Consider the following 26,191-nt stretch of genomic DNA (forward strand, 5'->3'; position numbering starts at 1 on the left):
AAAATTGTATAAATGTAAGGAATGTGAGAAGGTCTTTAATAATGGCTCAGTGCTTAATCAAATGTAATAACTCACACTGGAAAGAAACCACATAAATGCAAGGAATGCAGGGAAACCTTCACTCAATCATCAAGACTTGCTACACATTTAAGAACACACTCAAAAAAGGCCACAGACATTAATATTCACATATTTACCCATACAGGAGAGAAACCCAATGAGTAAAAGGTGTGGGAAACACTAAACATCTGAGAACTAAATATATATTTAAAGGCCCTTATATATTCCTCAGACCTTGGTATTCATATCAAAAATCAAGAAAGACCTTAAGAAAGTAGACAGAATTCCTACTAAAACAGGGAATGTGGGTGAGCCTGCCTTAGTGCTTCTTACTTTACAGACTGTCCTGTAATTACAGAAAAGCCTTTATTGTAAAGTATAAAGAATTAATGACGGCTCCCCAACACATTGTTTCAATGAGATTTCTGTCCATGTTAAGTTTTTACATACTATATAAAATGTAAAAATTGAATTAAGGCTTTTTCACATTTTTTATTGTAATAAGGTCTTTCCTACATGCTTTACACTGGAGAGAAATTTCTTCTTATAAGGCATGTAGGACTATTTATTTTACACATATAAAATTACTGAGAAACTCCTATAGTAAAGAAATGTGATACAGTCTTAAAATATTTAGTGTTCTTAAATAGCACATGAGAATTAACATTGGAGAAAAAACCCTGCATGTAAGGAATTTTTTAGAAATTTTTACATATTGAGCAGACCTTAATATTCACATAAAAATTCACTCAGTTGGAAATCCTAATAATTGAAAAGATGTAGGAAAATATTTGCTTGCTCCTCAGATCTTACTCAACTTTTAGGATCTCAACAAGAGGTGCTATATGACTGTAAGAAATCAGAGAGAAATTTTATGTAACCAAGATATGGGAAAAGTTCATTTCCACCTCATGTTAGTATTTTTTGACAATATCAGAGTGAAGAGAAACATTATGAATGTAAGAAACGTGGGGATATATTCAACTTTTTTCTTATTTCTTCAGTGAACATGTGGTAAGTCACACATGAGAGAAGCTTATTGAAGGGAATGTGAGAAATGCTTTATTATTTCTTTAAACCATACTGTACAGTAAGGAAAGTCTACAGAGAATTTGAATGAATACACAGATACAGGAATATTTTTACTAAATTCTCATTCCTTCAGAGATACATGAAAATGTACACTGGAAGGAATTTAGGAAAGTATTGAGGTGCCAGTCCTCACTTAATGTACATAAGATGTTTCATACTTGTAGGATAAATTAAAGTAAATGACATGAAAATGAAGAAGAAAAAAAGAAAGTCACTATTTGATAATTTCAGCAGTTGGAGCCATCTCTGTACCTGCTTCATTTGAGTACTTTTACTCTTGATCATGAATTATATTTTTATATTTAGTTTTGAGTCATATATCTTTTTATTGTATGCTGGACATTTTGTGTAAAATATAACAGAGACTATAATAAAATTTTACTTCATGAAATTATGTGCTCATTCTTTGGTTAAACTATTAATGTGGAGAACTGAGTTAGTGTAATAGGTATTTGATTGAGTTTGGGCTTTGTTGCACATTTAGGTTGTTTTAGTTCATAGCCAGTTTCAAATTTTTGGTGGGGGGTCAGGACTTTTACTTAAGCAGGGATTCAGATCTTACATGATGAGATTCCAGTAATCTCATTATGCTTTACAACTTAGTTGCCAGCTTTCTGATGAGAGGATCTCTCTCTGGCTGTCACGCTCTGCTTTAAAGTCTGGCAGCCAGCATTTGAGTCACTGAGGGAGTCTTTTTGTTCTCCAGTCCCACCCCTTTCTGAACATTAAGAGTTCTTTTTCCATCCTGCTGCCATTTCTCCAGCTTTGATAGCCTCTGTAGTTGCACTCAAGGACAGCTCATAGTGACTCAGAGAGATTTCTACCAGCTCTGCTGCCCAACCACCTGTCTTAAGTAAGCCATAGCCTTATCTATGGGAAAGAAGATGAGGAAACTCTCAGATCTCCCAGACTTTAGTGTATTACCATTACTCATGCACTCAGTGAAGACTCATGAGAAAGAGATTCTAAGTGTAGAATCTATGCAGCTAGGGATCTTTAAGGTTTCCATCTCTCAATATAGTCCACATGGGGCCATTAAAAGTTCATTAAAAATTTAGCTAGCTTCTCTTAACTCAGTTCAGATGGTTTTGATTAAATCAACTACATTTACCTTCTTGCCTAGAAAGTCTCATCACTTTCTGGAATTTAATCCGTTAAGGTTTTTGCGACCTTAGATAGATGCCAGGTATAAAAAATATAAAACTGTAACAGAAGTTCAAAATCACCAGTTTTCTTAAATCATTGGTGTTGCAAACTGTAGATGCAGAAATGCATTGAGTTCTTTAGTGGCTTGAAGTTGTTTCTACAGCTGGAGGCAAATTCTTTGATCTGATACTTTTCTCCCATTTTTATTTACCTGTCACTGCTTTAAAGTGATGACAAGATCATCTAAATACGAGAAGAAGAATTCTTTGGGAACTTAACTTGAATCATCAATTTTAGTCAGGGAAAAACTGTTATTTCATTTGCCTGGATAAGGAAAACACTAACTTCCTTTTTTCCACAGTAGGAGAGTCTTTTCCTGCCCAGCTAAGCTGTGTACCTCAGAGATGTGCTTAAAGTTATTCCTCAAGGTTGATGAATAGTAATTTTGTTTGTTTGTTTTTTACCAAGGACCACAATCTTTGGTGAGAGGAATCTTGGCCATTGATTAGGAAGACTAGGTATGATTGTGAATCCAGTTTCATTTTTCATCATCCCTGAACATCCAATTTGCATATAAGGCTAGCATCTACCCCCTATCTCTTGTTTCCCAAAGGCTGATATTTAGGAGTATCTCTCTCATGTTTACCTCCTTTAGGATACCTACCTTTAGGATACTCTAACAGTGTAGTGGTTAATAGTTTGGGCTTTGACATCTTATGAATGATTTGAATCTTTTTTTCATATAATAAACTTTATTCTTTTATTTTTATTTATTTTTTGTTTTTTTTAAAAAAGACACATGGATTGCAAAAAAAAAGTTTCATTAAAAAATACGAGGTACCAATATACTCACATCCCACCCCCCACTCCTCTCACATCAACAATCTCTTTCATCATTGTGGCACATTCATTGCATTTGGTGAATACATTTTGGAGCACTGTTGCACTACAAGGATTATAGTTTACCTTGTAGTTTATACTCTCCCCCAGTACATTCATGGGTTATGGCAGGATATATTATGTCCAGCATCGGTCCATGCAATATCATTTAGGGCAACTCCAAGACCTGAAAATGCCCCCGCATCACATCTCTTCCCTCTCCCTGCCTTCAGCAACTACCATGGCCACTGTCTCCACATCAATGATACAATTTCTTCCATTGCTAGAGTCACAGTAGTTTTATGGTATAATACCAGTAAATCCACTCTAATCCATATTTTATTCCTCCATCCTGTGGACCCTGGGATGGTGATATCCACTCCAACTCTACATCGAGAGGGGAGCTTAGATCCCACATGGTTGATGGATGTGATTCTCCTGCTTGCAGTTGGCATTCTTGGTTCCCTGGTGTGGTGATTGACCATCTTCACCTCCCTGTTAGCTGACCTGGGTAAGTCCAATGAGCTGGAGAATATGAGCTGCAACTCTGCTGAGGCTCAGGGTACATGGCACATAGACAGGCCAGAGATTCAAGTCTCCTGAATATACACCAACCCCAGTGCCAACCACAGGTTCAGTAAAAGTGACAGAAGACGCATGTGTAGAAAGGTCACATCTGAGTCCAACTCCATCACACTCAGGAGCACAAATTCCAAAGTGGGTCCACTGACAAGGCACTGAACTCCAGAGCCACCTGTCATGACTGTAGAACCTGTGTGTCTCCATAGCCCTCAGGAGAACCAGTAGCTGGGGCTGTATCTACTTTTGCTGTCTCTGAGATCCTGCTGAGAATTACCAAGCATGATCCCTCTGATGACTTCCTGACTCTTTTTTGAAGACTCTTAGCCATATAAGCTCATTTGTCTTTACCATTTCCTCCTTTTATTCAAGGTTTTTTTCTAGTTGCATCACCAGCTGGTGATTGGTAGTAATCCCTTGGGCCAGGGAGGCTCATCCCCAGGAGTCATATTCCATACTGGGGGAAAGGTAATGCCTTTACATGATGAGTTTGACTTAGAGAGTGACCATATTTGAGCAACATAGAGGCTCTCAGGAAGTAACTCTTAGGCACCCTGCAGCTCTAGGCCTAGTTCAAATTTCAGGCACACAGGCTCATAAGCATAATCATCAGAGTCAAGGGCCCATAATTGGACCATAATTCTTCACTGGTCTTTGTCCTTGTCCTTGGGGGATTGTTGCTGTGCCATTGAGGAATGTGACAGAGCTCCCTTGGCTAAGAACTCAGTACTCCCTCAGTTGTTGTTTGTAACTCTAACTACTATGAAAATACCCAACAAATATCCAAACATGTTTATATACCCTATATACATGCCCTGGAGAACTCCCTCCCAAGCACATTTCTCCCATCAATAACACCCCACACCAGTGTTCCTCCTCTGCCATAGTTGAACCCCTCTGTCGTCCAAAACTTCTTCAAAAATGAAGACTAATATATTGCCAAAATCAATTAGTAGGAAAATGAAATAGTTATGGTAGGTATAGAGATTAGAAATAGAATGCATACTAATTTAGAAAAACTAAAATAAAATGAAAAATAAATTGGGGTATTAAAAAATGAAAAATATCATAAAACTTCGCTTTTGAAGTTTTGTCTTTCATCACTGTAATAGGTGTTGCCCTGTATGTACAGTAGCAAGGCAATTTCTTTCTTTCCTTCCTCAGTGTTTACATCCTTTTAAAAAAAATTTAAAATTTTCTTCAAAAAAGTTTTAGATCACAGTAAAGTCATATATACAATATGGGGGACTCCCATATATTCAATATCAAACCCTTTTCCCCCTTCTCCAGAAATGATCTTTTTACATGTTCATTTTATATATGCTGCAGCTGATGTACAGATATTGAGGCATAACTACCAAACATGGCTCCATTTTGGTTTACATTATGGTTTACATTTTAGACTATACACTTTTACAAATTTTTGGTGAAATTTAACATGTCCTGTATCCATCATTGCACGATCCTGTGGAACACTTCCATTGCCCCCCAGTTACCCTTGCTTCCACCTATTCTGTTCCTCTCTCCCCCACCCCTCAGGGCCCATAGTGACAACCAAGCTTCATTGCTTGAAGGACCAGATTCACAGATACTTGCAACAATGCTGAGGGCTTAACACACTAGATTGTCCTCTCTCATTGGGAGCCACCAATTCTCTTTAGAGACATCCTTCCCTATGTTTGAGAAAATCAGGCCTTCCCAGGATGGGGGTCCTTCCCACTCATTGCATGGGTGTCCACCCAATGAGGTAACACACTATGACAAGATGAGCACTCACACACTCCCTAGAAGCCTGCCCCTGTGCCTGATGCCACCCATTAAACACCTTAAACAAGTAATCCTTCTTTATTATACTTTCTATACATTATACATTATACATTATACACTATACATTATAGTTTCAACCATATACCTGGCAATCTCCCATATTCATCTGCTCCCTGCAACCCTCCCAGTTTTAGATTACAGAAGTTACATTGAAAGTATAGGATATTCTCATATACCTTCCCCCTTCCCCTCTCACAACATTTTCTCCTGTTAAAAACATCTTACATTAATGTTGTACATTTGTTACAATTGATGAGCACATATTGAAGCATTGTTACTAACCAAGGTCTATAGTTTACGTTATGGTTTACACTTTTCACTGTATAAATTTATAGATTTTGACAGAATGTATAATGGTCTGTATCCATCATTGCGATATCAGGCAGAACAACTCCAATGCCCTAAAATAGCTCCATATTCCACCAATTCTTTCCTCTCCCCTCACCCAGAACCTCCAAAAATCACTATCTTTATATCAATGTTCAAAATTCTTCCATTACTATAATAATAACAAGTCTACTTTGGTCCATGGCTGCATTCTCCCCTCATGTCTGCTCATTCCTCAATCTTGTGGATTCTAAACAATCCCACACTTGTCTGTTTTGTAACTCTCAATTTCTTGGTTTTAATATCTATAACAGGCAGAAGGGATGAGTGCATATCTCACATGGTTATTATGAATATTAAATTTATTAATATATGAAAACATTTAGAATTGAGACTGGTACATTGTAAGTGCTTAATAAATTATAACATAGTTATTATAGCATCATGTTTATTGAGCACTTTTAAAAGGCCAGATAGTGTGCCTAGCAATTTACAAGCATTGCTCACTGCAGAGTCCACTGAATACTATGAGCTGAGAATTATCATTCCCATTTGGCTGATGAGGAAGCTTGGGCTCAGAGAGGAAAGATTAAATAACATGTAAGGTGAAGCCAATAGTCAAACCCTTTTAATTTGAGACCTTTTAATTTGAACCATACTCTTAACCACCATCTTGTTGGCTCCTCTCTCCAGTGGCATTTTCCTGGAGCTTGTTCCAGAATTCACCTGCATGAAATTTGCAGAGATTTTATTTCTCAGTAGAGTAATTGACTAGGAATTCAAAGCTCTTGATGATAACTCTGGGCCCACATACCTACTGTGCTCAATAGTAAATGTATAATTTTCCTATTATAGCAATATCTCCAGAGACTATGGGAACAAACCTGAGATACTCAATGCCAAGTAACTCATCACAAATGGTGAACATAGCTGTTATTTATTATCATGGGTTTTAAATTGAATTAAAGAGTTTAAATTCATAATTTCATTTACTCTTTGGAATAATCCTATTAAAAATGTTATTTCTTCCCTTAATTACAGGAAATCTGAGATTTGACTGAGGTTAAATAACTTGCAAGAAATAGAGACAGGAATTACTCCGTGTGTGTGTGTGTGTGTGTGTGTGTGTGTGTATTTTAACTCTAGGGCCCAGATAGCAAGTACCTCCATATAGAATGACAAACCTAGAAGGTTACCAGGATGTGGGGCTTTCAGTGCTAAAACTGAAATTTCTGGCCAAGATGAAGGTGCGTCACCTTACAATTTTAACAGTTGTCTCCCATGAAGACAGCACCATAAACCTTTATAAAGATGCTGGGGTTGGAAGGGTGGAAGTATAGGAGATGGTGGTTCTTTTTCACAGTTTCATTTGCAAGGAGTCCTTAAGTCTTTCTTGACTTTCCGGGTCTTGAGTATGCCTTTCTTCTTGTTGCTGCCAAAGGAAATTGGGGTACTTAGAGAGATGCAAAGAAGTGGTATAAATGTTTTGGGCTTTCTTTCTAGTAAAAGAGATTATAGGCTGTTCCTTTAATTTCTGAGTTTTTTGTGGCGTGAGGATTTTTCCTTCCTTATCTTACAGACATTTTTCTTTGGTATTGGTATATATATATATAAGGGAATTTTACTTTTCTTATGCAGAAGCAACAAGTTAGGAGTGAGCAATGACTCCTCAGTAGGTCAGTAAGAAAAGCTAGAATAATTATGGGGGTCAGTAAATAAACCATAAGGAATAGCTAGGCAAGATATTTTCATTTGCTATTCTGAAAAATGTAAAAGGAACCTTATTTCATCAGTGACTAATTGATGCCATCAGGGAATCAGCAATTGTCACTTCTGCTGAAGGGAGGCTATAAAAGTAGACACACAGGTAGGAGCCCTTACAGGGTCTTAGTTCAAAGAGAGGGAGAAAGGAAAACAAATGAAGGCTCACAATGCTCAGAAAAAGAGCTCTTTGTATCATGGCTGGGGGAACAGGAACTGTGGGTACTAGGTGATCCACAATCATGATTAGTTAATACATCTAAAGGAATTCCAAAGAGATAATGATTATTTCTATTTCCCTCCTGAGATGAATTTACTCCCACCTTTCCTATAATTTTAAAAGTAACTATTTATTAAAAAGGATATAAAACTTTTACAATTTTTGGAGTACTTTTATGTGTCATCATGCTGGTTGTAGGGGAGAGGTTTTTTTTTTAAATCTCTTTCTTCCTTTTATGTTTATTTGTTGGTGAGAGAACAAAAACTCTAAATTTCTAGAGGATTTTGTTTGAGTTACCTGACAAAATTGAATAATCGTAATAAAAAATATTTCATTGGATGTTAATTATATGGCACACACAGCATTAATTAATCAATTTTAATGGCACCTTAATTAACTCTCACAAAGACCATTTAATAGGCTTACATTTTACTGATGCAGCAACAGTCACACAGAATTTATTTAATTTGTTCTGGATCATAGAGCTAGTGGACAGTACCAGCATATTCAAATATTGGTGTGCCTATTTCAGAAGGCAGTGCTCTTATTCACTTCAGTATATTACGTAAAATAATACCATCACAAGAGAAATGTATTTGCAGTTGGAGGCTTCCAGACCGTGGGGACGCCTGGTATATTAGGCAGGTTCAATTAGAGAAACTTACAGGTATTTGATTTTACTCATTTGTGGAACCGGTTTAAGTGATCTCTGTAGGGCTGTTGCCTTCACAACTGATGCTGGGGCTTGAAATTCTTGAAATAGGGCAGGCAATTGAGAAGGGAAGTTCTTTATAAAGTAGCAGCCACAAAAAAACAAAATGGAATCCATGAGCATGACGTGAAACCTACAAATATGGAGTGAAACCCATGTCTGTTCAGGTAAAAAATCCCTGGTGTCCTTCAGAAGTTGATACCCTTCATCTAGTGTAACCAGCTATCCCAGTTTGTCCATGATGGAAAGGTTTTTATAGGGTATGGAATTTAATGCCCACAAAATGCAAACTGGAATTTTAGTGATCCTACCTTCATCAGAGTTAAACACACATCTGGTCTAGGAGTCAGAGAAGCTGAAAGAACACCAGGGAGCTTGCAGATAGGGACAGTGTTTCTACAGAAACACCTTCCAAGTGTTAAAACAAAAATGAATGCTGCTTCACTGCACTGACTACCAAATTCCATGTGAAAATATCTCTGTGACTCACCTTAACACAGAACTTGCAAGATAGCAAATTCAGGGAAATGTGACTCAGCCTTGTCAAGATGTCACATTGCAAAGCTACTATAATTCACTTCCTGTCAAGGAAACATTTATATGCATCTCTTTAAACCAAACTTAATTCCAAATGGAGTTCACAATTAAGTCACACTTCCATCTAACATGGAAATTCCATGCTCAACAAAACACATGCTACCCCTTTCACAGAAGAGAATACAAAGTTCCCCCTTCCCACTTAAAAATAGTTTGGTGATGCTCATTTTTCTTCTAAACAAGAGAGTGGCAAGTTTTTTCTGTAAGGGACAGATTGTAAATATAGTAGGCCTTGCAAGCCATATGGCTTATTTTGCAACTACTTACCTCTGCTGTTGTAGTGTGGAAGTAAACATAGAAAATATGGAAATAAATAGGTGGGGCTTGTTCCATTAAAACTTCATTTACACAAACCAGTAATAGGAAAGATTTGGTTTACAAAACTGACTTCTGTTCTACATTATCCACCCTCAAATTGTGATATCCTGTGGCGTAAATCCTGAACAATCAAGTTAACTATTATCAACACATATTATATTATGTGATATGTGAATGGAAGAGGGGAAAAAAACTACATATTTATTTATATGTATGCAAATACAAACATACATACACAAGCATATTCATATCAAAACAAGGAAACATATTCGAAGTTCTGATTTCTGTAACTAGCCAAGTGGTTGTAGCTGCTATTTAGGACTACCTTCTTTTTTGCCCATTGCATATTCCCTTTCCCCTTAGCAAGTGCCTTAGCTGGACTGTGGTTCTTTCTTGTGGAGTGGTTCAACCTGCATTGATGAAGTATCTGGGCCATTATTATTCCTGCCTGATTTGGGTTGTTTTGGTTTTTCAATAACTTTAATGACAAGACATAGGGGTACAAAAAGAGGATTGCCTTAACTCCTTTATGTAATAGTAATCCAATTTCCCTATGATTGAATCAATCAACCCAATCAATATAGTAACATACCTATGTCCATATTAAGGGAATGCAAAACCATAGAACCATCTGTTGGAGAAAGAAAAAAGCTGAAGTTGCCTGGAAAATGAGTCAGTATGTTATCTACAGGGATGCTCTTGAAAGATAATCATTAAGGCAATTTGAGATGTACATCAGGTCACTGATATCAAGTGGAGGAGAAATTGCCTGAGAGAAGAAAGAATACATATGAACTCATGGGCAGTGTTGAATAGTCATTCTGGCTGTTCTGGGGTATGAAAGAAAAAGGTTTGGAAAACTAGTGACGAGGAGTCTGGGTCTGAATTGTGTGGATGGACATGTGGAATTGGGCACAAGGTTTGTATCATATTTTAATGCCCACCATTAATCATCTACATGGCACTATTCCTTGAGGGGATAAACTGACTATTAATGGCAAGTATTTGATCCCTTTTTTTTTTAATTTATTTTTTATTTTTTATTTTTTATTGACTTTGTAATAATATTACATTAAAAATATATATGTGAGGTCCCATTCAACCCCACCCCCCCACCCCCCCTCTTCCCCCCCCAACAACACTCGTTCCCATCATCATGACACATCCATTGGATTTGGTAAGTACATCTTTGGGCACCTCTGCACCTCATAGACAATGGTTCACATCATGGCCCATACTCTCCTCCATTCCATCCAGTGGGCCCTGTGAGGATTTACAATGTCCGGTGATTACCTCTGAAGCACCATCCAGGGCAGCTCCATGTCCCAAAGACGCCTCTCATCTCTTCCTGCCTTTCCCCATACCCATCGTCTGCCTCCACCTCTCATCTCTTCCTGCCTTTCCCCATACCCATCGTCCACCATGTCCACTTTTCCCAATCCAATGCCACCTCTTCTATGTGGACATTGGATTGGTTGTGTCCATTGCACCTCTATGTCAAGAGGAGGCTCAGATTCCACATGGATGCTGGATGCAATCCTCCCATTTTCAGTTGTAATCTCTCTAGGCTCCATGGTGTGGTGGTTGTCCTTCTTCAACTCCATCTTAGCTGAGTGTGGTAAGTCCAATAGATCAGATTGTAGGTGCTGGAGTCTGTTGAGGCTCAGGACCTGGCTATCACATTGTCAGTCCAGAGATTCAAATCCCCTAAATATATCTTAAACCCCAACATTAACTGTACCTCCAGCACATTAGCATGAAAGTCTTATGAAGGGAGATCCCATCTGAGTCCAGATTCATCACACATAAACACCATTTCCAAAGAGGGGCCATCTGCCCTGGTAGTTAACCCCATCGGCCATGACCATAACTCCCATGGGTCTCTTTAGCCCTCAAAGGAACCAATATCTGGGGGTTGTATCTGCTTTATCTGTCTCTCTGACTCTGCTCAGTTGTGCATGAGGGCAATCCTTCTGCCAGCCTCCAGACTCTTTTTTAGAAACTCGTAGCCATATAAACTCATTTCTCCTTTCCATTTCCCCCTTACTTTAGGTCAAACAGCATTTTAAAGTCATGTTATTTTATGTAGACATGGATATTCTGCTGATCCGCATTGAACCTTCCGTATAAGGTCATTTTCCAGTTGCATCATCAGTTGGTAGTTGATAGTGGTCCCTCGGTGCCAGGGAGGCTCATCCCCGGGTGTCATGTCCCACGCTGGGGGGAAGGCATTGCATTTACATGCTGAGTTTGGCTTCGAGACTGGCCACATTTGAGTAACATGAAGGCTGACAGGAGGAAATTCCCAGGCACAATGTTGCTCTAGGCCTTGTTCTTATTTTAGGCTTATCAGCTCACAAGCATAGTCATTAGCATCAGGGGCTCACTGTTGAACCCTCACTCCCTCCCGGTCCCCGTCGCTGTACCTGGGAGACTGTCGCTGCTCCCCTAGGGACCACGACAGAGCACCACTGGCCAGGAACCCAGTACCCCCCCTACTGTGGTTTTTAATTGTTGCCACTATGAGTATATCCAAACATTACCATGCACCCTGGACATATGTTCTGTACAGCTCCCTGTCAGCCATATATCACCTGTCATTGGTATCCCATACCAGTATCCCTCCATTGCCATTATTGAAACACTCTGTGATCCAGAACTCCCCGAAATTTGAAGCCCAATATAATGTCATGGTCCCTTACTAGGGAATGGCATATAGCGATGGGTTTAAAGGATAGATAAAGAACTTGGATAAAGTTAGATAAAGAACTTTGATAAAGAATGTTGACTTGAAAAAATTCTACATCCTATCTTTTTCTTTTTTTCCCCCCCCCCCCTAATTATTCAGCTTTTCTTCACAGGAGTCCTAGACCACAGCAATGTATATATATAATATACAGCACTCCCACACATCCACCAGAAAACCTTTTCCCTTCCACAGTGATACTCTTACTCCCTATTCATATCATATTTACTTAAAGTGATGTACAGAGTCTGAGACATTAGCTTTCTAACAAGGTGACATCTGTGCTTACATTATGATGCATACTTTAGGATACACAGTTCTTTACATTTTTAGTTATCCTATGTTTTACATTATGGTTTACATTATCAGTCTGTCATCTCCTATATGTTATGGTGTAATATTGCATGTTTTATATCCATCCTTGTGTACACTCAAGAAACTCCTCTCTTACCCCCCATTTACTTTGGTTCCACACATTTAACGTCCATTTTCCCTTCCACCTTGGTGCCCACAGTGATAGCCAACCTCCGTTTCCTGAGGAGCCACTTCCAGAGATAGATGGAATAGTATTCAGGGCCTAACTTGCTCAACTGCCCCAATGCCCTGGGAGCCACCCTTTCTCTCGAGGGATACAGTTCCCTCTATTTGATGGCATTAGTCCTCCCCAGGATGTGGGTCCACCCCCACTCTCACTACTTGGGTTTCTACCCCATGGTGTCACCCACTCTGGCAGAATGAGCATTTAGACATTCCCCAGGAGCCTGTCCTGCATCAGACCCTCCCCTCCGAGCATTCTAAACAGGTAACCCTCTTTATTATATTTTGATATGATTTTCTCGGCATTTTACTCTCCACCAACACCTGACCCTCTCCTGTGTTCGTATGCTACCCCTCCCTCCCCCCACTTTTGGGCAACATTACCCATCCGTCCCTCCCCAGCCACCCTCAAACCCGCAAAGCCCCAACCAAAGGCAACCCCTTGCCGCCCTTCTATCTCTTCTTTGTGTTCATACTTACCACCATCTCGTCTTAAATTCCACCCCTGCAGACATCAGCTCATATCCTTCCTCCACCCTCCGATTTCCTGTAAGCCTATCGTTCAGTCTCTTGCTATCTAGGGCAGCTTGTTTATTTCATATCATTGAGGTCATGTAGTATTTGTCCTTCAATGTCTGGGTTGCTTCACTCAACATAAGGTTCTCAAGATTCATCCATGTTATCACATGTGTTTGTAGTGTGTTTGTTCTTACAGCCGAGTAGTATTCCATTGTGTGTATATACCACATTTTATTGATCCACTCATCTGTTGATGGGCATTTGGGTTGATTCCAACTTTTGGCAATAGTGAACAATGCTGCTATGAACATTGGTGTACATATATCGGTTTGTGTTCTTGTTTTCAGTTCTGCTGGGTATATACCCAGCAGTGGTATTGCTGGGTCATATGGCAAATCTATGGCTAGTTTTTTGAGAAACCGCCATACTGTCCTCCAGAATGGTTGGATCCTTCTGCATTCCCACCAGCAGTGGATAAGTGTTCCCCTTCCTTCACATCCTCTCCAGCACTTGTATTCTTCTGTTTTTTTCATAGCTGCCAATCTTATGGGTGTAAGATGGTATCTCATTGTAGTTTTGATTTGCATTTCCCTGATAGCTAGAGATTTGAAACATTTTTTCATGTGCTTTTTTGCCATTTGTATTTCTTCTTCGGAGAAGTGTCTGTTTAAATCTTTTTCCCATTTTTTAAATGGGTTGTTTATCTTTTTATTTTCAAGATATAGGAGTTCTTTATATATGCAAGTTATAAGTTTCTCATCAGATATATGATTGCCAAATATTTTCTCCCACTGTGTGGGCTCCCTTTTTACTTTCTTGACAAACTCCTTTGAGGTGCAAAAGGCTTTAATTTTGAGGAAGTCCCATTTATCTATTAGTTCTTTTGCTGCTCGTGCTTTTGGTGAGATATTCATAAATCCATTTCCTATTACAAGGTCCTGTAGATGTTTCCCTACACTGCTTTCTAAGGTTTTTATGGTCTTGGCTCTTATATTTAGGTCTTTGATCCATCTTGAGTTGATCTTTGTATAAGGTGTGAGATGGTAATCCTCTTTCATTCTTCTACATATGGCTATCCAGTTCTCCAGACACCATTTGTTGAATAGGCCACTCTCTCCCAGTTGAGAGGGTTTGGTGGCTTTATCGAATATTATGTGGTTGTATATGTGAGGTTCTATATCAGAGCTTTCAATTCGATTCCATTGGTCTATGTGTCTCTCCTTATGCCAATACCATGCTGTTTTCACCACCGTAGCTTTATAGTATGTTTTGAAGTCAGGTAGTGTGATTCCTCCAATTTCGTTTTTCTTTTTCAGTATGTCTTTGGCTATTCGGGGTCTCTTTCCTTTCCAAATAAATTTCATAGTTAGTTTTTCTAGTTCCTTAAAGAAGGCTGCTTTGATTTTTATTGGGATTGCATTGAATGTGTAGATCAGTTTTGGTAGGATAGACATCTTAATAATGTTCAGTCTTCCTATCCATGAACAAGGAATTGTCTTCCATTTATTTAGGTCTTCTCTGATTTCCTTGAACAATCTTGTATAGTTCTCGGTGTATAAGTTCTTTACCTCTTTAGTTAAATTTATTCCTAAGTATTTGATTTTTTTATTTACTATTGTGAATGGTATTTGTTTCTTGATTTCCTCCTGATCTTGCTCATTATTGGTGTACAGAAATGCTACTGATTTTTGCGCATTGATCTTATAACCTGTGACTTTACTAAACTCATTTATGAGTTCTAGAATCTTCGTTGTAGATCTCTCAGGGTTTTCTATGTATAGGATCATGTCATCTGCAAATAATGAAATTTTGACTTCTTCCTTTCCAATTTGAATGCCTTTTATTTCTGGTTCTTGCCTCAGTGCTCGAGCAAGTACTTCTAAGACAATGTTAAATAGGAGCGGAGACAGTGGGCATCCTTGTCTTGTTCCTGAGTTTAGAGGGAAGGAGTCTAGGATTTCTCCATTGTAAACAATATTGGCTTTAGGTTTTTCATATATACTCTTTATCATGTTCAAAAAATTCCCTTGTATTCCAATCTTTTGGAGTGTTTTTATCAAGAAAGGGTGCTGTATTTTGTCAAATGCTTTTTCTGCATCAATAGATATAATCATGTGATTTTTTCCCTTCAATCTGTTTATATGGTGTATTACGTTGATTGATTTTCTTATGTTGAACCATCCTTGCATACCTGGGATGAATCCCACTTGGTCGTGGTGTATAATACATTTAATGTGTTGTTGAATACGATTAGCAAGTATTTTGTTAAGTATTTTTGTGTCTAGGTTCATTAGAGAAATTGGTCTGTAATTTTCCTTTCTTGTGATGTTTTTGTTTGGCTTTGGTACTAGGGTAATGTTGGCATCATAGAAGGAGTTGGGTAATGTTCTTTCTGTTTCGATGTTTTGGAATAGTTTCAGCAGGATTGGTGTCAGTTCTTTCCGGAATGTTTTGTAGAATTCACCTGTGAAGCCATCTGGCCCTGGGCTCTTCTTAGTTGGGAGATTTTTAATAACTGATTCTATCTCTCTGCTTGTGATTGGTTTGTTAAGATCATCAATTTCTTCTTTTGTCAATATGGGCTGCTTATGTGTTTCTAGGAATTTGTCCATTTCCTCTAGATTGTCATTTTTGTTGGAATATAGTTTTTCAAAATATCCTCTTATGATAGTCTTTATTTCTGTGGGGTCAGTGGTGATATCGCCTTTCTCATTTCTTATTTTGTGTATTTGCATCTTCTCTCTTTTTTTCTTTGTTAGTGTTGCTAAAGGTTTGTCAATTTTGTTAATCTTCTCAAAAAACCAGCTCTTGGTCTTGTTTATCTGTTCAAGTGCTTTCTTATTTTCTATTCCATTTAGTTCTGCTCTTATCTTTGTTATTTCCTTCCTTATTCTTCCTGTTGGGTTACTTTGTTGTTGTTTTTCTAATTCCTTCAAATGTGCAGTTAGTTCTTCAATTTTTGCTCTTTCTTCTTTTTTGATATATGAATTTATGGCTATAAACTTCCCTCTCAGTACTGCTTTTGCTGCATCCCATAAATTTTGGTATGTTGTGTTATCATTATCATTTGTTTCAAGGTAGTCATTGATTTCTTTTGAGATTTCCTCTTTGACCCACTGTTTTTCTAAGAGTGTGCTGTTTAATTTCCAAATCGTGGTGTGAAATCTGGGCTTCTGTCCCTTGCAAATCTCCAGCTTGACTCCACTGTGGTCAGAGATAATGTTTTGTATGATTTCAATCTTTCTGAATTCGTTCAGCCTTTCTTTGTGGCCTAGCATATGATCTATCTTGGAGAATGATCCATGTGCGCTTGAGAAAAATGTATATCCTGCTGTGTTTGGGTGTAGCGATCTATATATGTCTATTAGATCGAGCTCCTCTAATATACTATTCAGATGTTTTGTTTCTTTGGTGATTCTCTTTTGAGATGTTCTGTCCGGGGTTGATAGTGGTGTATTAAAATCCCTCACTATAATTGTAGATGTATCTATTCTTTCACTTAATTTTTCCAGCGTTTGCCTGACGTATTTAGAGGCACCCTTGTTAGGGGCATAGAGATTTATGATTGTTCGATCTTCTTGACAGATTTTCCCTTTGACTAAAATGTAGTATCCTTCTTTGTCTCTCACAATTGTTTCACATTTAAAGTCTATTTTGTCTGATATTAATATAGCTACTCCTGCCTTTTTTTGGTTATTGTTAGCTTGTATGATTGTTTTCCAGCCTTTCACTTTCAATCTCCATGCGTCTCTGGGTCTAAGATGTGTCTCTTGTAGACAGCATATGGATGGGTCATATTTCCTTATCCAATGTCCCAGTCTGAATCTTTTGATAGGTGAGTTTAATCCGTTGACATTCAGTGTTATTACTATCAGGGAATTATTTGTGTTAGCCATATTTTGATTGGATTTGTGTTTGTCATATTTTGTTTGTATATTTTTTTTGTCTTCTTTGTTGTTGGTGGTGGTCTTATACTCTCCTCCAACTTTGCCTTTCCTGTTTTTTCCTTTCTTCCTGCAGCACTCCCTTTAGAATTTCTTGAAGGGGAAGTTTCTTGTTGGTATACTCTTTCAGTTTCTGTTTGTCTGCGAATATTTTGAACTCTCCATCATATTTGAATGCTAGTTTAGCTGGATAAAGTATTCTTGGTTGGAAATTTTTTTCCTTTAGTACCTTGACTATATCATACCACTGTCTTCTTGCCTCCATGGTTTCAGAAGAGAAATCAGCACTTAATCTAATTGAGCTTCCCTTGTATGTGATGGTTTTCTTTTCTCTTTTAGGATTTTCTCTTTGTCTTGAGCATTGGATAATTTGACAAGTATATGTCTTGGGGTGGGCCTGTTGGGGTTTATGACTTGTGGAGTGCGCTGTGCTTCTTGGATATGTACATCTGTCTCTTTCAGTTCATTTGGGAAGTTTTCAGCCATTATTTCCTGCAACACTCTTTCTGACCCCTTTCCCTTCTCTTCACCTTCTGGAATGCCTATAATACGTATGTTTGAGCGTTTTGCATTGTCATTCAGGTCCCTAAATCCTAGTTGGATTTTTTCTATCTTCTTATTGACCCCTTCTACTATCTGTTTGATTTCTGATGTACTGTCTTCCACATCACTAATTCTCTGCTCTGTCTCTTCTAGTCTGCTGATATTTGCTGCAAGTGTATTTTTTAAAAATATTTATTTATTATTATTTTTTTAAATTACATTAAAAAAAATATATGAGGTCCCATTCAACCCCACCGCCCCTGCCCCCCACTCCCCCCACAGCAACACTCTCTCCCATCATCGTGATACATCCATTGCACCTGGTAAGTTCATCTCTGAGCATCACTGCACCCCATAGTCAATGCAAGTGTATTTTTGATTTCTTGAACTGTGGTGTTCATTCCCATCATATCTGTTATGTTTTTGCGTATGTCTGCAATTTCCCCTCCAAGTGATGTCTTCATGTTGTTAACCTCTTTCATTACTGCATCAAATTTGTCGGTGATAAATGTTCTGAGATCTTTCATTGCTTGTGCCAAGTTTTGCTCCCCTTCGTGATTATTGGTTTGTTGATTGGATTCAGCCATGTTTTCCTGATTATTGGTTTGGTTTGTAGATTTTTGTTGCTTTCTGGTCATCTCTTTATTTTGACGAATTTAATCAGTTCCTTAGCTTCTTTGTCTGCTCTTGGTTAATTAGTTGTTATTTTTGCATAGGTGTTATATCTTCTCTTTGTCACTTTTTTCTTCTTATTCTAGTTACTTGTTGTTGGTTAAGTTCACTTTAGAGGAAAGTATTAGTGTTGGGGAAAGGCAATTGTGTAAGCAAGGGAAAAGTGTAAAGTAGTATTGATGATGTATGTTAACAAAGCAAGAATATGAGATCTGGAATGATGGAGGTTAGATTCATGTAGATTGTATAGAGTTATAGCTGTAGGTAGAGTACCTTTTATGAAGTAGATGACTGAATATGGGAGGAATATGGTATGAACTACAAAGCTATTGTTTTCATGAGAGAGGGAAAAAGAAAAGAAAGGTAATAGTTTCAAGAGTGGATAACAGACAGAAAACAGAACAAAGGTATTAGAAATTAAGAGTTAGACACTTTGTGGATCAAAGAACGGGAGGTGGGGGGTGGAATATAGGAGAGACAGTAGATGATAGTGGATATCAAGATGCAGGGGAAGGGGGATAGTGTAGGTAGCCTAAATCAGTTCACACAGAAATGAGGCAGTGGAGGATGGGAAAACCCAGCAAATGTGAGGTGTTCCCTGTAGCACCTATTGTATACTTGAATTAAAATAAAATAAGTGGAAGATGAGGGACAAGAGGGAAAGAGAAAACTGAAAAAAAAAAAACTTCCCTCCAAATCGATGTCCAGACACCTCCGGACCAGCAAAAATCCCGAAACAATCCGGTCCCAAAGAGTCTCCAACGCCGCCCAGCCGATTCCCTGCAGAAGACCCTAACAGGGATCTTCACTCAGCCGCCATCTTGCCCCCTTCCCCTATTTGATCCCTTTTGTCATATAAGGACCAGCATTTCAATCTCTCAGAAATAGACCTATATTCTGAACATGTACATGCCTTTTTCTCCAGAGTATTAGCCATCACTACTTCTCTGGCGCTTCCTCAGGGCCTTAACCATCAAAATGGAATACACAAAAACAAACTATCTGGCTAGCTTCCTTGTTTCAATTGGGATAACTCTGAAGGTCCTCCTCAGCTTCAGAACTTCTGGAAGTATAGGCTGAGGCCTCTATTACAACTGCTTTATAGTTCAAAATCTCCTGTCAGCCAAATCTTACTTCCCCTTTCCCTCAGTGTAACAGTCAGCCAAAGGGGTACTGATGCAAAATACCAGAAATCTGCTGGGCATTATAAAGGGCATTTATTTGGTGCAGGAGCTTACAGATACCAGGCCATAAAGCATAAGTTTCCTCCCTCACCAAAGTCTATTTGGAGCAAGATGTCTGCTGATGTCTGCAAGGGTTCAGGCTTCCTGGGTTCCTATGTTCCTGGGGCTTGCTTTTCTCTGGGTTCAAGATTCTTTTCTTCCTGCGGCTGGCTTCTCTTTCCTCTGGGAGCTTACTCACTGGGGCTCCAGAGTAAGTCTTCAGCATCAAACTCTAACATCAAAACTCCAACATCAGAAACCCTCAATTCTGTTCTTTGCCATGCCATTTATCTGTTAGTCCCCACCCACCAAGGGGTGAACACTAAACACCCTAAACATAACTCAATCATAACCAGGTACAGATCAGATTACAAACATAATCCAATATTTCATTTTGGATTTCATCAATAATAATAAACTGCTACACTCAGAAATGTTCCTGAGAGCATTCGGCAACAGATCTCATGTATGCAAATCTTAGAGACTCAGTGTTTGTTTCTTGAGGAATCAAATTTACGACATAATATAAAGTAGAAACAAGATACACCTCATATAGGGAAGCTGCCAATACTGCAATTCAGGTCACTATGTATCCTCATTACACATTTTTTCATTGATTTAGAAGAATTCCCAGCAGGAACACATAAAAAATTTAAATACACAAATATGGGAGGTCAACAGATGCACTAGTTGCTGAGGATTAAAGAAATTTCTATAGACAAATTGATGAAAGAAAAGTTTTGTATTCAGTTTCTATAATTTACTTTTGTAAGCACTGAATAGAACAGGATTTGGCAAACGTGATTCATGGGCCAAATCTGGTCAACTGCCTATTTCTATAAACAAAATTTTATTGGAACATAGCCATACATATTCTTCTACATATAGTGTCTAGCTGCTTTTGTGTTGCCATGTCAGAGTTGAGTAGTTGTGATTGAGACTGTATAGCCTATGAGGCCTAAAATATTTACTATCTGATCCATTACAGAGAATGTTTACTATCTCATACAATAAAGAGAAAGGAGTTGATGTTAAAGAGACTGAAGGGTGTTTGTTGATGATAAACTGAAGAAGAATTGACTTCCAGAGGTAACTCTCTAATAAATTTGTATTAAGAAATGCTATAGCATCTAGATAAACCTCATTTAGGTTGGGAAAACACTTTCGAGAATATTTTATTGTAAATTCCTCTTTTAGTGTAATATAGGACTTTTTATAAAGCCCTATATTAATCATGAACTGCATGATCAATAAGCATGTCTCAAGCCTTTTTTATATTCAAAAGTTAATTTTTAAAATACGATTTTATAAAGTCATATTGTTGTTTGGATATGCTGGCATATGTTTTCTGAACAAGAAGACATTGTTAGGTTATTGTCATCCAGAATAATGAAGGAATATAATAGTTTTATTATTATTAATAAAATAATCAATAATAATAATCAATAATAATAATCTCATCCAGAAGTTTCAGAAGCAGTAGAGAAAATCATAACAAATCTAATTTTGTGTCAGAATGCAGGTATTTTTTTTATAGGATCTACTTTAGTAATGTAGATAAGCTAAAATGATTCTTAAAAGAATAGTACAACTTGACATGATGCAAATAATTCCCTGAACAAAACTCTGGTTCAGGTCAGAATTCCAGCCATTACAAAATTTTGAAAATGTGATTTTCAGTCTATTACTCCAAAGTAAAGAAAACCAATTAAAGTAATGTTGCACTGATAAAATAAAAATGTGCACACTTTATTTTTTCCTGATACTAATACTGTAGATTATTAAAAATAAAAGAACTTACAGAAATCTAATTTTTATTTAATCCTTTAAGGAAATCATTTCATTTTTGTATTCTTCTCATCACGGTTACTGGATGAAAGCTGGTTTTCCTTTTCTTTCTTCTTAACCTATGCATTTTCTGATCTATGTCCAGTATAATTGTTTTATACACAAAGCTGGGAGGGGGAAGTTTTAATATATACAATTTTCATTGTAATATTTTTAAAAGTTTTAGGAACATTTTTTCAAAATATGTTAAAAATATTAAGTGAGTTCCTCTTTTAATTTTTATAAAAAGTCAAATAATAAATAAATATATTTATAATAAGCCATCTGTAATCTAGTAAAATGTTTGTACCTCAACTAAAATAGGATAAAACTCATCCATGTCATTGTCAGAGAAATGACATTAAAATACTTTAGTAAGTCCTTTTAAAGAGAGAACATATGTGCTTTTATTAAAAACCCATTAAGAAGGGAATTTATCCTTCAAATGATTTTATTAATAAAAACATTCATGCTGCCATATAGAATATTAATTTTTCTTGGCATTAAAAGTATTATTTTAACACATTGGGAATATAAAAAAGTATGAAGAATGCATTATACATGACAAATTTACTTTAGATATTCCCTTATATAATAACTGCCAACATTTTGGTGCATTTTCTTCAGGAAGTATTCATTTATTCTGTTGTTTTTGACTCAACATTATATAAATTGAGATTTTCCAACAGCATTAATATTTCTTCTAAAATATTTTTATTAATAGTGTGTTATTGTGTAACATGAACATAACATAGATTTCTTTCACTCCATTCTTGTTCCTGTGTGTGATTATTCCTTAAAAAATCTTAGGTAAATAATGATATTTTCTTGTTTTAAATTATAATTTTTTGATTACTGGTTAATGCGAAACAGATGTGTAAGTCATTTCATGTTTCTTTCTCTGTGAATTTTCTATTTATGTCCTTATTACATTTTTTGGATATTGTGTTATTGTCTTTATTCACATTTACAATGTTAATTATGTGTCATATTTACCATATTGGTCAAATAGTTGCAAATATTTTCCTCATGTTTTAAATTTTCTTTTTAATGATTTTAGCATTTTAAAGTATTTTTAATATTTATGCAGTCTTATCTATCATTAGTTTTCTTTGTAAATGTATCCTTTTTTTTTTAGGAGATACTGGGGATTGAACCCAGGATGTTGTATAAGGGAAGCAGGTGCTCAACCACTTAGCTACATCTGCCCCCCCTTATTCATTTTTAGTAGTTAGAAAATCATTTCTAATCCAGAATTCAGATAAATCTAATTTTTCCTAGTTTTTCTCTTCTTTTTCTTTTTTTCTTTCTCTCTCTTCTCTCTTTCCCCCCTCTCCCTCCAACTTAAATTTACTTAAACTTTCTAGGATTCATTTTGGATTATGGAATGAGAAAAGAACTTCCACTAAAAACAATAGTACAACTCTTCTTTAAAATAAGAAAACTTCCATCTTATGCTTAAAAAAAAGTTCACATAGTACTGAAGGCTTTAAAAGAGAAGTGAAAAGTCCAATCTTCCTTCTCACTACTGTCCACCTTCTATGCTCAGAAGTAACAGGTGATATTTCTAACAAGTGTTGGGTATTTAATCATGTCACCCATAAAGACATGTTCAGGTCCCAACTCCTGGTCTTGTGGGTGTGAACTCATGGATAAGAAGGACTTTTGAAGATGCCATTAGTTAAAGTTTGCCCAAACTGAATGAGGGTGGGCATTAATACAGTTTGGCTGAAGTTCTTATAAGCAAAGGAAATTGACAATGGAAAGAGAAGCCCTGGGGAGCCGCCAGAAGCTGGAAGTCAACGGAACCTGGAAGAGAAAGGAGAGGACTACCAGGCACATTTTTATATGACAGAAAAGCTAAGGAACCACCAAGATTGCCAGGCAGCCAGATGAAACAAACTTTCTAGCATATGAAACTGTGAGCCAATAAATTCGTTGTTAGTCCAACCCCTTGTATGTATTTGTTTTACCAGCTGGGAAAATAATACAATAGGTATTTAATCTATCTATTCATTTATTTTTTGCTTATTCATTTTAGATTACTCATCCATTCTGAGAAGATTTTGAACTTCTAAAAGTGGACTAAGCACTGGGGTTATCATGGAGAATGAATTTCACAGACTGTACATTGTAGTGAGGTAGGAAGGGGAAAGGTTAATAGTTAAACAAATGAGGAAGCAAAGTAATTCAGAGTATGATTAATGCTATGAAGAAAGGTAACAACACTGCTATGGGATAAAGAACAGCTGGGGAGGGGTATAGTGAGGGAAAATATTTTACTTCTCATGTCTTGTATTATACGGGTGGTTAAAAAGATTTTTGTGAGGAAGTGACATTTAAGTTAAGATTAAATGAAGAGCTATGGAAAGACTAGAGTGAACAAGTTCAAGGCAGGAGTAGAAGAAAAGGCCCTGGGATAGCACCAGATTAGATTTTTTTTTTTTTTTTTTTTTTTTTTTTTGCAAAACAGGAAAAGAGCCAGCATGACAGCAATGAGGAAAACAAAAATGAAGAAAACCAAATAATGTCAGAAGTGACTACCTTATAGAATGCCGGTGGCCTACATCCACCATCCTCCTCTGAGCTTTCTGATCATTTCTACAGATTTGTTTATTTTGGACTAAGTATCACAATGTTTTAACTTCTGCAGTTTTTAATGCATCAAGTAACTATAGCATGTACTTACTCATAAAGGATTTAAAGACAGAGAGACTTAAGTCTCCTTACTGTCATTTACTAAATATGTGATCTTGGGAAATTTTCACAATCCCTAATGTATTTAATTATTTTTAAGATACATTAATGTATTCAGTCAGTTTATAATTGGTTACTGTGGACCTAAGAAGATAAGATTCACTTTCCCCAGCTGTAAAATGAGGAAAATAGTGCCTACCTCATAAAATTCTTGTGAGGATTAAAGAGATTGTGCTTGTAAAGTCTTAGCTGGGAAAATGGTAAGCATTTTCTTAGTGGTAGTCCAAAAATACCACTATTTTGTAACAGACTGTTTTGTTAATACTATGTGTTTTGTTTTTCAGATATGCTTTATAATAACTAAGAAATTCCTTAAAATTGCTTTTTTTGCACTTAAAAATTAGATTTCTTTATACTTAATACATTAAATAAGAGAATATTGACATCTTACTGCTTCCATCCAAGACATTTAATTATTCAAATATTCACTATGTCTTTAAAAAAATAATAGATTTTTTCCTACATAGATTCTATATAGTTCCTGTAAAAAATAGGGTGAATTTTGCACATATAATTTGAGGTAAGATTAATTTATAAATATATTAACTTGATCAGATTTTAGTATTAATATCATACTGTATAATGCTTTAAGTAATGTACTGAGTGGCAGCTTATATACTAAAAATAGCTGGAGAATTTGATATATTTTACATGTAAAACAATCTGGTCCTCAAGATTCTTATACAGGAAATTTTTTATTTTTAAGAGTTTTTGTATATTATTTGTTTCTTTAATTTTTTTATTTCTAAAGAAATTTGAATACCTGTATTTCTAAAGACTACTGTCCATTTTAGTCAACAAATTTATTGATATAGAATTATAGAGTATTCATAATTGCTTTTTTCTTTTTCCTAGTTCTGACTTCGCTTATTTCTATTTTTCTTTCATTTTTCTTGATTCAATTTATATCATTAAGAATAGAAAAAAAAATTTGCTTTATCACTTTTATTGTTTTTCTATTTTATAATTATTTCCTTCTTTCCACATTCCTTTGTCTAATTACCTGCAATTAATTTCAATCTGTTGATGTTCTCTTAATTTAACAATGAGTCAACATTGCTTTAAAGAGTTTATTTTTGTGTACAATTTTTTGCTGTACCCTGTTTTTAATTGTTTTTATTAAATAATTTATTATTACAGATTTGCTCTCCACTTTGGCCTAATAATTATCAAAAGGAATTATTCTTAAATTTCCCTGGGTAAAATTCCAAAAATAAAGATAGAGAACTGAGAGAACATCAGTGTCAGGAGATTCAGGAAGCCAATTTCCAATTATCTGGGAATGTGATGGTCATGTCCTTGATCATTTTACATAACCCAGGTTTTGGTCAAACCTTGCAGAGTGAAAAAAATGCCTTTTAATTTTTGGAATCTAAAGAGTGTATTTATCTTCTCAAATGTAAATCCACATTAACCCAATTAGGACATTTTCATGAAAACAGAAATCCCAATTTTTAAATTAAGAATAAGAAACATATGTAAGCACAGATGTCACCTTGTTAGAAAGCTAATGTCTCAGACTCTGTATATCACGTTAAGTAAATATGATGTGAATAGGGTTTAAGAGTATCACTGTGGAAGGAAAAAGGTTTTGTGGTGGATGTATGGGAGTGCTGTATATTATATATATGCATTGCTGTGGTCTAGGACTCCTGTGAAGAGAAGCTGAATAATTAGGGGGGAAAAAAAAAAAAAAAGAAAAAGATAGGATGTAGAATTTTTTCAAGTCAACATTCTTTATCTAAGTTCTTTATCTAACTTTATCCAAGTTCTTTATCTATCCTTTAAACCCATCGCTATATGCCATTCCCTAGTAAGGGACCATGACATTATATTGGGCTTCAAATTTCGGGGAGTTCTGGATCACAGAGTGTTTCAATAATGGCAATGGAGGGATACTGGTAT

This window comes from Dasypus novemcinctus, chromosome 11 (assembly GCF_030445035.2).
Source record: "Dasypus novemcinctus isolate mDasNov1 chromosome 11, mDasNov1.1.hap2, whole genome shotgun sequence".
Classification (NCBI taxonomy): domain Eukaryota; kingdom Metazoa; phylum Chordata; class Mammalia; order Cingulata; family Dasypodidae; genus Dasypus; species Dasypus novemcinctus.